Genomic DNA, 12,427 nt, shown 5'->3' on the forward strand with positions numbered 1-12,427 from the left:
AAATAGAGTATGGATATTTATTTGATTTAATTTAATTAATACTGATTAATGGCTAGGGTTAAACTTAGCTGAAGTATTATTGGTGAGGTTAATAATTCAATTTTATTTAATATAATTCAGGATTGTGATTAGAATTGTGGTTACAATTATGTTAATTACATATAAAAATGAAATGCAAATGATTTAATCTAATTAACTAAATTATTGTTAGTGTAGTAAGAATTATATAGCTGTAGGGTAATCAGCATTGTGGTCGATGTAGTTGAAAGCACATGCAGAACGCACATTAAAGAGGTAGCCAACATCTAAGAAGTATAATACTGCAGGGCCAGACAGGTCAGAGGAATCAAGCTGAATGAATTCACCAAATGTAACATTTTCCTCGTAGCACAACAATACATCCTCTTATGAAGCTGTGCTACCTTTGTGCTGAAAGCCCGAAACCGGTCCCAGGATGCTTGTCTCCAGTCCAGGGAGAACTTGGCCTGGCAGTTCGAGTTGGACTGTACCCATTGGGTGCAGGGTCAAGACTTATTTGCATATGGGTCCAAACTGGAATGGCATGGTGAGCAAAAAAATGATGGATTTAGGCCCAGATCTCTGTACTGGAGTGAATGTATTACATTGTTCTGCATTCTATCCATCAATTGTTCTTTTTGCATTTGTCACCCCGAGTGGGATGGGTATGCTCAGACGTGAGTCCCGTGCTCTCCATGCCACTGGAGTCAAGCTATCCTGGCTGATGAGGGCTGAAAGTCTGAAACCGGTCCTAGGATGCTTGTCTCCAGTCCAGGGGGGACCTGGCCTGGCAGTTCAGGCTAGACTGTTCCCATTGGGTGCAGGGTCAAGGCTGATTTGCATATGGCTGGGTCCAAACTGGAATGGCATGCTGAGCAAAAAAACGATGGATTTAAGCCCAGATCTCTGTACTGGGTTGAATGTATGACATTGTTCTGCATTCTGTCCATCAATTGTTCTTTTTGCATTTGTCACCCGGAGTGGGACGGGTATGCTCAGACGTGAGTCCTGTGCTCTCCATGCCACTGGAGTCAAGCTATCCTGGCTGATGAGGGCTGAAAGCCCGAAACCGGTCCTAGGATGCTTTTTCCAGTCCAGGGAGGACCTGGCCTGGCAGTTCGGGCTGGACTGTTCCCATTGGGTGCAGGGTCAAGACTGATTTGCATATGGTTGGGTCCAAACTGGAATGGCATGGTGAGCAAAAAAATTGGATTAAGGCCCAGATCTCTGTACTGGGGTGAATGTATGACATTGTTCTGCACTATGTCCATCAATTGTTTTTTTTACCTTTGTGCGGAACAGTCAAGAACCTTCCAGAATGCCATAAGGGATGACATGTGCAAGCGATTCAGCTAGCACGCACAACACAACAGAGGAAGCACATAGTTAAAGATCAAGGGGCATATTTATTAGGAAACTTAGCAAAGCAGCACAGCATGTCACCTTGCTGTGCTGTGCTGCATGATCGCGAAAGGGCAGGAATGTGCCGTATTTGACATTATACGCTGCATTCCTGTCATTTACGTATGCTGGCTCACAAGGTGCCTGCGTTCTAAGCAGGATTGTTTTTGGCATGAAAGGACACCTTCCTGCACAATAACAATCCTGCGCGACAATTTCCCCTTTCTATGTGTGCTGCAGAATGCAACAGACAGAGACAGAGGAAGTAACAAGGAGAAATAAGGATAATATGCCTCACCTGGGGATGTGCAGCATTTTGACACATTTCAAGGTCTACCAGTAATGGTAAATCTGTGAATGAACCACAATCCTTGGGTGGATGCATGCGAACACTCAAGCTCCAGCCATGGAACACCTCCCTGGTCTTATATTCCATATAGGTTCCCCAAAAAAGGATCAGGTAACATCGTAAACTTTCACTTATACTCTGCCCTACATTACACACATAACGGCTCTTGGGACTGACCTTTTACCTAGCTATGACAATGCGCACAGAACGCAGGATTTTCCCTGGTAAAAGCCTCATACATTATAGATGAGGATTCCTGGAAACTCAGCAGGACTACCATCTCCTGTATAATATCTATGTATAAAGTTCATTCCCAACGTCATCCTAAGTACAACAAGTGGTACAGCAAGGTAGAACCCCCGGGAGACCTTTGGGTATATAAACATCACATCTTGCTGAGACTAAGAGAGGAGACCAGGATTTCCCTGCCGACACACTGACGCGAGACACTGAGGTTCCTACATGCAGATACTCAGTTTGCAGTGGTCTAACATCCCTTGCGGGCTGTCCAACTCGAGACCAAGACAGGGACCCACAGTCTCTCACTTCAGGTAATGGGGTTGACTTCATCCTAGAGGGATTATTGGCTTAACACCTACATACATGCTAGGTACACTTAGGTACATCTAGTTAGGGTAGCTTCTTAGGAGTACACATTTTACTGTCATGTATTTTATATACCTGCCTGTATTCATGGTTATAGCAAAATGGTAGAAATCTACCATCCGTCTACTTTCCTAGTGCTTCTAATCATTTATATCTGTTACTGTCTAATGGTTGCTTCAGCACACCTATTTTACACTAGAATAACGACTGTTCAATAAATGCTTATTGAAAAACGTCCATAGCATTTATTCTGTGTATCTCTCTGAGACTAAGGGCCCGATGTAGGTGGCCCATTACCGGTCGGTAAACCTGAAATTCGGTACATTTCAGGCTTACTGACCGGTATTGAGCCATTTCTTATGTAGGGGATGATTCGGTACATACCGAATCGGTATTTACCGATTCGGTATTTACCGAATCATTATTTACCGTTTCGGTATTTACCGAATCGGTAAATGGCATGTAGGGAGCACTTTTAAAAGTGCTCATCTGCTTTAAGGATTTGTTATTTACCACCAACTATAAGTTGGTGGTAAATAACAAATACCTTTGAAAATGCAATTCTGTGCATTTTCAACAGTGCCATGTGGCAGACATACATGCCCTTAGGGCATGTATGTGTGCCACATGTGCACACAAGCACTATTCAGGGGTCACCCTGCCACCCTTGCATGAGTTCCCCCTATTACCGATTCAGTATTTACCGAAACGGTAATATTGAATGGCTTCCCATTCATTCCTATGGGCCTCCAGGCCCATAGGAATGAATAGGAATTACCGAATCGGTAAATACCGATTCTTAATTTTTTACCGAAAATGTATCTACATCCCATTTACCTATTCTTAAATACCAAATCGGTAAAATTCGGTATTTAAGAATAGGTACATTGGGATCACCTACATCTGGCCCTAAGTGAGCACGAGTGACTGAGCAAAAAGCAGTACGCTGTTTCCACGGTCCTGAGGGATCAGGGTTGTCATGTTTGATAGTTGCCAAGAACTATTCTCTCCCCCTGGTAAGAGGAGTTTCTAGTGGCACTGTGAGGTAGCTGGTACACAGGCCAACATACCCGATGGCGTTCTCTAGAATCAGTCTGACACCAATCGCACAGTATATGTTGTCTAAACGTGCAGTTTCCCATGTAGGTTTTCTAGGAACTACACAACACTGGGGCAGAGTAATGCAACACAGCAAAGGTGGTGGTCTTGTGTGGCTTGATAAATCCGACTTAGGTTTTGCGTTGTCCATGTGCCCCCTTGCGTGGCACAAGGGCGACGCAAAACCTTCATAAATATGCCGCCAAATACCAGCAGATGAACATGGCAGTGAAAAAATAGATCAAGGCCAATGGAATTGCATTAAAGACTTTCGGTGAATTGATGGAGTAGGAAGATAATCTGATATCTAATTTACCTCTGGAACAAATAGTCAGAGCAGAGATGGATGGAATAGGCACACACATGAGTTTCTTACAAGTTTATTTATTTTCATGCAAAATGCATTAAGTCCATGAGGTCAAGTCCCCAGGGGAAAATAAGAAGGGAGAGTGTTACCTCCCTACTGGTTTAGAGACACTCAAAGAGATGGTAATAGAAAACACAGTTGCACATATTGAAGCAGCTAGAAAAGCTATTTTTATTTTCCTTTGAGGTTCCTAATATCAGAGGGATAAATGTGTTTAGGTGGGGCACTGCCAGGTTAAAAAAAGAGAGATTTCACTATCACAGGATTTTTTAGGTGTTATAATGCTGCACTAGTTTCAATTGTGCTCGGATGCTTCCAAAGTGTACATATTACAGGCCAAGTATTCTGGGGTGTAGGAAACACCTAAGATGTAAGCTAGAACTTTCAAAGAACCTCATTTGCTCTGCTCATCTCCTTCCAGATGCATGTACCAATCATGGCGATAAAAGACCTCGTATTAATCAATAGATATTAATGCCTAACTACATAACCGCTAATGCCACTTGGCATGCCACGGCCATGATAGATACCAAGATTCAAGGGCTCTCCATCTGCAGTATGCACACTTGAGAATGCCCTCACCCCTTCCCATTACTCAACATCACTGGGCGCAAGGCCACAAGATAGTTGTCCAGCTCCAGAAATTGCATCTGAATACATGTTATAGGCACTTGCACTGTCCCATCTGCTACTAGGTACCAACCACTAACTGGAGAGATTTTTGGCATTAATCAGACCACTCAAAACCAGACTGTACTGCTGAATAGCGGCACTGAGGATTATCTTATGGCTCAGAAGGAGAAGGCCGATGAAGATTGTGGAAGCGCTATTGTTGATCCAGGTCTTCCTGAAACTGATTGAATGACCTCCAGCTAGCTTCAGCAAAAATGTTGAGGGTGGGCAGAAAGTGTTTGTGGGTTGAGTGAGTATTAATGAGATGTAGTTTTATGTGGGGCATTGGTATGACCTGAAAGAAGAACTTGATCACATTGTTCGTGGTCCACCGTCAGGTGCAAGACTACTTTGTGGCAAAGTGAGCAGTAGAGTGCTGTTGGGTTTGAGGTCATCATAGGAGAGGGGAATCATTCTGGTCTGGATGGTGAATATGAAGCGGGTGGGAAGCTTTGAGCTGTGGTTGCTCTAGTAACCAATGGTGTCGAAGGCGGAGAGGTGGGGACCCAGATGTGTGCTGAAGGAGGTGCATCCCTGATTCAAGGCTGAACTGGACACAGTTTCAGTGGTTTTGTGACTTTTTCTATTTTCTGGAAGGTCTCTTCAAAAGAGGTCAGGTTCCTGTCTCTAGCCTCCATCATCACAGTACCTTTGAAAGTCAGCCACACTCTCAGACACATTCAATTTCACTCGCCCTCACTCTTGACAAGCACTCACTCTTTCTGTTACTCTGTCTTTCATACCCACTAGCTTTCAGACTTACCTCCTCTTTCTCTCTCACGCACTCTCTTTCACACACCGCCTCTTTATCATTATTATTTGTAGGGCGCAACAAATCATCCCCACGGGGATCTCTCGGCGTCTGGGTAGCAGACACCATAGTTGGAGGGTGCTCATTAAAACAGTCAAGTTTTAAGACATTTTTAAAATTGTGCCAAATTGGAGCATGCCCGAAGGTCCTCTGGCAGACTGTTCCAGTGTTAGGGGGCTAGATGAGAAAAGGCACAGCCACCCATCTTGACTTTACTAATTCTCCGGGTGCAAAGCAGCTTTTGACTGCTAGATCTCAGATGGCGCATCAGGGTATACCATTCTGGTTTTTTTGTTAGGTATATCGGGCCTAGCCATGGAGAGTTTTAAACACCAGGCATAGAAGTTTAAAAACTGATCTTTTCCTGATGGAGAGCCAGTGCAGTTCTCGTAACAGGGGTCATTATGAAGTTTGTGTGGGCTTGTTAAAGGCCAGGCGTACTGCCGTATTTTGGACAACTTGCAGCCTTGATAACAGTTATCCAACCTCTCCCCAGCAGTAGTCTAAAGGAATAACTGGTGCATCTCTAATGAAACGGCAGGACGAAAGAAAAGACAGTGTCATCTTCATGAACTGTGAAGCTGACCCTGAGTCATAATACCTCAAAGAGGCTCTCTTCTTCAAAGGGGAGGATCAAGAGATGCAGGAATCGCGAATCTTAATGCATGATCAATGTACATAGTGAGACATGCTCTTCCCTTGCAGTCCAGCCCCTAACAGTTTTCTCCATCTTCTATGAGCCCAGATGAGACTCACAATTAGATCTTTCCTCAATAATTCAATAAGAAGATTTTGTGAAACTGATAGCAAGGCCCTTACATGTTCACTTTCATTACCTAGAACAGCAGGGATATATTGAGGGAACATCGTTTACAACGAAACTTTTACCCCGCACTACCATTACAACGCAGGAATTACAACGAAAGTTGTTACAACGACTTTCGCTGGAGGGCGCTGTTGGATAGGAAATAGTTTAATTTTCTATACAACACCTTCCCTACTATCCACGGGGACTGGAGTTGGAATAGTAAATTAAACTATTCCACTATCCAGCGCCCCCCAACGCAAGTCGTTGTAACGACTTGCGTTGTAATCCCCGTGTTGTAAAGGCATGCGTGGTAAAAGCATGCGTTGAAACGACATACATCCATACATTGCCAGTCATTGGGCTCTCACACAACCTTGGCATCATTTTGCCTGTGAGCTTTCCTAGCTGGTTTTCTATCAGGTCCGGACTGGCTACCGGGCAGTTTGGAATGCTGCTGAGCTGGGGGCTGATTTCATTGATGGGGACCTGCGTGTACTAAACAAAATTCGTTTTGCTTTCAGTATTTAGAAGCACACGCATGTCTGCATGAACAAAATCAGCCCCCACTGCAATTAAATCAGCTCCCAGCTTGGCAGCATTCCAAACTGCACGGTAGTCAGTCCGACCCAGTTTTCCATCTAATTCGCCCAATTTTGTGTCAGTCTAGCCAGAAGCTGATGCAACACACAGGGGACATGTTAACAGCCAGCCTCCAAGGAAACTGAATAGCTTTCTCGGAAGAGAGGCATGCATCATTAGTGTTCATGCAAAAAACAACAACAGGCGACTGGCTTCTAAGGCAACTGGTTCCCCTTGCCTTCACAACGCATTATTGTAAACGGGTCGGCCTGCTCCAGGCTCAGTTTCAGCACACCGAGCGCATCGCTGTGTTGTTTTACCACTTCCTGGATCAGGCTGAGACGCATCGATTAGTCGCACCTGAATACGAAATCTGCATGCAGGATCTAAAGTAAATGTCTGAGCTGCTGAGTGCATCTTATTGACAATTTTATAGGAGACGTCATTATGTTTTATTTTTTATATTTTTATTTATTTAATGCAATTTTATATAGCGTGAACTTTACCTGAAGGTGTCAGAGCGCTTTACATAAGAACCAGTTGCAAAACATATTGATTTAGGATTATATGTGTTACATAAAAGATACAAACAGAAAAAATTGCACATGTAAAAGATGTAAATTCACTCAAGGAAGAGATACAAACAAAGAAAAATTGCAAATGTACAAATAGTAAAGTCATTCAAGGAAGAGAAATGAATGGATATACTCTAAAAGTCACATAGGAATGGTAGAGAGTACAAAGGTCTCCTGCATATACTAGTGATTAGAGTTATCTCTATATACATAAGGAAGGGAAACGAATGGATATACTCTAAGAGTCACATAGGAATGGTAGAGAGTACAAAGGTCTCCTGCATATACTAGTGATTAGAGTTATCTCTATATACATAAGGAAGGGAAACGAATGGATATACTCTAAGAGTCACATAGGAATGGTAGAGAGTACAAAGGTCTACGGCATATACTAGTGATTAGAGTTATCTCTATATAGATATGGAAGGGATACGAATGGATATAGTCTAAGAGTCACATAGGAATGGTGGAGAGTACAAAGGTCTACTGCATATACTAGTGATTAGAGTTATCTCTATATACATAGGGAAGGGATACAAATGGATATACTATAAGAGTCACATAGGAATGGTAGAGAGTACAAAGGTCTACTGCATATACTAGTGATTAGAGTTATCTCTATATACATAGGAAAGGGATACGAGTGGATATACTCTAAGAGTCACATAGGAATGGTAGAGAGTACAAAGGTCTACTGCATATACTAGTGATTAGAGTTATCTCTATATACATATATATATATACACATAGTAGATTTTCTCAGCTCAGCTTCATAAGGAATAAACATAGACAACACTAAAGAGTTAGGGTTAATTATATGTCAGATGTTTTATCATTGTATATTAGATTTGATTCTGCAATCCCTGTATAAAAACCTGTCTCTAATTTCTTTGTTATGTATGGCTTTCCTCAAGAGCATCTATCATTTACACTGGATTCTAAATCTGGTATCTCACTGCTATGAAATATCAGCAGCTGATGACAAAACTTGTTACCCACTGTTGCTACATCATGAAAGCCTTCTTGGCCGGGCTGCCTGGCCTCCCCGAGAGCCTGTCAGTGCAGCACTGTTTGTCTGCTTTGACTGAAATGCAGAAAGCACAGCTGGAGGAGAAGACAGAAGGCAGGGAAGGTGGCGGGCTGGTTATAGATGGCAGGTAAAGTATTTATTATTCACATCTGTGTCATGGAGGAGAGGCAGTGGCGTAACTAGAGCTTTTGCCACCCTGGGCGGTCCCTGAGTTTGCTTCCGAGTGATGGCTGGTGTGCAGGTAAGAGGGGGAGGAGAATAAAATAAAAACTAAAGAAAACTTACCTCGCGCTTGTTGCAGCCCCCCAAAAAGTGCCACCAGAGGCAGACCCCCCTCCCCTATTCCAACTAGCCACACCACTGGGGAGAGTCCATGTTATGTATAGCTCACTCATTACTCTTTGGCCCCTGCCTTGAAGGGGCAGTGGCTGATGATTTGAAGAGGGGCATACATAACATAAAATTATAGATAGGTAAAACCAGAATTGCGGGGATGTTTCTAACCTCGGGATCCTGAGTCACATCATAGACAACTCAAGCTTGGCTTTCGCCTATTTGATGTCACTCAGACCCCCTCAGTGTAAAGTATCCCCATAGTTCACTGTTACCCATCTCTAATTATATATAAAAAACACGACTTGTGACACACCCAGTCACCTATTATAAAGAAATGGTGGAGCCGCTCCACTGTAACAACTTAGTCACTGAGCATAATTATAGCAGTGTTCTTTCTTCTAATCAGTTTGTCATGCTGTGCAGTGACAAACAGAAAAGAGAAATATATATGGCAATACATATGTTTTGCACTCCTTAGGAAATTATAGAAAAGTTAGAATCTTTCTTACATATTTCTACACATTCCAAGCTACTACAGCTTTTAAAGAAGAAAATTCCTTGTATTACATTAATTCTAATATATTTTTGCAACAAATATCTAACAGCTTTTTTAATGTGTTTAATTTTGCACTAAAAATTTTATTTTTATTTTTCATGTTTGCAAATATGCTCTCTCTTTTACATTAAATAGCTATTTGCAAAGGATTTATGTAGGTCTGTGGGAAAAGTTATGGTGTGAGTGTGACCATGCATGATAAGGAACAAAGTATCCATGCCCTTCACAATAAGAATATTACAAGTCACCTCGGAATTCCATAACCTTATAAAGTAACTCGGCCTTCGTCCGCATTTCTCTCTATTGTCATGTAACTCTTCGTTGACTAACAATGCTCATATAACTTATGACGGGGGTACTTTATCACATATATAATAAATACATGGAATCCTTCAATCGCTGTAAAAAAGAGTGTCTCCAATTTCCTAGATATTGTGACTAACTGTAACAATTTATTACAGTTGAGTTGTGACCTCACAGTTCCTGCTGCCAGAGCCAGCAGCCCACTGAAAAGGCATGTCACAGAGCATAATCACAGTTGCAGTTTAAACAACGAAAAGGAGAACTGACTTTTCCTTATTCTGACCTGTTTTTCTAAAAAAAACATTTATCAGCAGAAAGGAGAAATGTTGTCAACATTGTTTTTTTCGAGGCTTTAGGCCTTTACAGGAAAGCTAGAATCTCAGCATGCCTCAGAGCAAAATAATGTTTTAATCTGATTTGCAAAAGGGATGCTAATATATTTCTGCAAAAGAATTCGTACTGCTTTTCGTGTGTTTAATGCGCACTACAGATTCTACTTTTATTCGTCATGCCTACAAACATAGGATCCTTATTATATGAAAGAGGAAGACACCAAATATTTAAGTAGTTTGTGGGACAGTGGGGTAAAATACCCTATGCTATCACTTGAAATGAATTGCAATATTCTCATAATGTAGGGTACAGGGTACTTTGCACACCAACATTTACAAACAAGCACTGGCGAAGCCACTATATCTTGTCTCTTTGGCCTATTTGTCTTTCCCCCTCTGCCTGGGACGACTCCTGGTGGCCCCGGCCCTGGGCTCCGCCCCCAAGCCAACAGACCATGCACGCAACCTGGGCTTCATCCTGGACTCCTCGCTCACAATGAGCAAACAAGTCAACGCCGTCTCGTCATCCTGTTTCAACACCCGGCGCATGCTCCGTAAGATCTTCCGGTGGATCCCCACCGAAACCAGGAAGACGGTCACCCAGGCCCTCGTCACCAGCCGACTGGACCACGGGAACACCCTCTACGCGGGAACCACAGCCAAGCTCCAGAAGAGACTCCAGCGCATACAGAACGCTTCTGCACGACTCATCCTGGACATTCCCCGCCACGACCACATCTCTGCACATCTGACAGACCTGCACTGGCTCCCCATCAGGAAGAGGATCACGTTCAGGCTCCTCACCCACGCACTCAAGGCTCTCCACGACACGGGCCCCAAATGCCTCAACAGCCGCCTGACCTTCTACACACCCACCCGCCAGCTTTGATCCGCCAGCCTCGCCCTCGCCTCCGTCCACGAATCCGCAGAACCACCGCCGGAGGAAGATCCTTCTCCTACCTGGCGGCCAAGACATGGAACTCCCTCCCTACCCACCTTCGGCTGACCAGGGACCATCTCTCCTTCAGGAAGCAACTCAAGACCTGGCTGTTCGAGCAGTAGCGTCTCCTTCTCCTCCCAGCGCCTTGAGACCCTAACGGATAAATAGCGCGCTTAAGAAATGTTGTTGTTGTTGTTGTTGTTTGTCAATGATTTATTGCGATGATGTACAACACACTTTTAATGTTGGGTTGGGGACAGGTATGGAATGAAAACCAGCACACAAGGACAGAGAGTAAGTGGGGAAGTGGGGTGATGAGAGAGTAACATAGAGGACGAGTTGAGCAAGATTTTTGGGGGAGAGCAGCCCACGACAGAGAGAAAAAAAACAAGTGCACTGTCAAGGAGTACACCTAATAAATTAGGGGCATATTCACAAGGAGCTATCGCCAAATTAACGGCACTTTATCGCAGCCAAAGTTGTGATAAATTTACCCACCATTCACAAGCTGGTGCTAACAGCCCACAGCACCAGTTTTCCAGCGATAGGAGCCGCAAAAAACATCGCCACAGTGGACCCCGCAACTATTGCTAATGAGATGCAGAGTAGGCGTTCCCAAGCAAAAAGCTGCGACAACACGACACCTCAACATTTCTACGACCAGCCAGATCAGCAATAAGAACACCAAACACGCGATAAGGCGCGTTAGCAGCAGGAAATTAACACCTGCTGTGAACTTGTGTAAAGTCGAACCACAGCCTGCCCCACAAAAGGGAGCCCAGCCCGGGGCGTCATCGGAAGCGCAACAGATGCCATGGAGCCACTCATCATGCAGCCCGGACACAACACCCACCCAGCACCCCCCCGGACCACCACATAGGCAGCGCAGACAAACACAGCGGCCCCCCAGGAAACGCACCTGCCTCACAGGCCCAACATCTGACAATGTCACTGTCCACTCCAGGCTTAAAGGTGACAACCATCCTATGCATCCTGACCATCATCGCCTCACAGGCCAACGGCACCAACACAGTGGACAACCAACATCCCACCTCACACCAAGCTGCTGGCTGTGCTGTACCTGTTGGCCCCTGGCACACCCCAACCAACACCCGCCAGAGTCGGTGGAGTCTCACAGCCAGTCTCATCCAAGACCCCCACACCTGGCCTGGACATCACCATCACCCTGGCACCCCAGTCCCATTCGTCCAACATAATGTGCAGGAACCGCTGGAGACCAAGCAAGGACCATATGCCATAGCTGGATTCACACACGTGTTTGGGGCAATCCACTGCACACATTTCCCAGGTGTGCCCCCTGGTGACACAGCACACAATCACCATAACAGGAAGCACACATCACACATCAATGTGGAGGCAATATCAGAACACTGTGGGACCTTCACCAATGTTGCCTCCAAATACAAAGCCAGTTTGCATGATCCCTTCACCCTCTGATAGTCCATCAGCTCACAGCGTTCCCAGGATGGCACCAAGGGAAATGCACAGCCTCTTGGCAAGTTCTAAGCTAACACCCGACTCACCTAAACTCCACAACTATGCAATCAACAACTCTGGCAATGCACACATCACAAAATCACAACCAACATGCACAACAACATGCCCACCCACAAAGACACGACAGA

Source organism: Lissotriton helveticus, chromosome 2_2 (genome assembly GCF_964261635.1).
Source record: "Lissotriton helveticus chromosome 2_2, aLisHel1.1, whole genome shotgun sequence".
Lineage (NCBI taxonomy): Eukaryota > Metazoa > Chordata > Amphibia > Caudata > Salamandridae > Lissotriton > Lissotriton helveticus.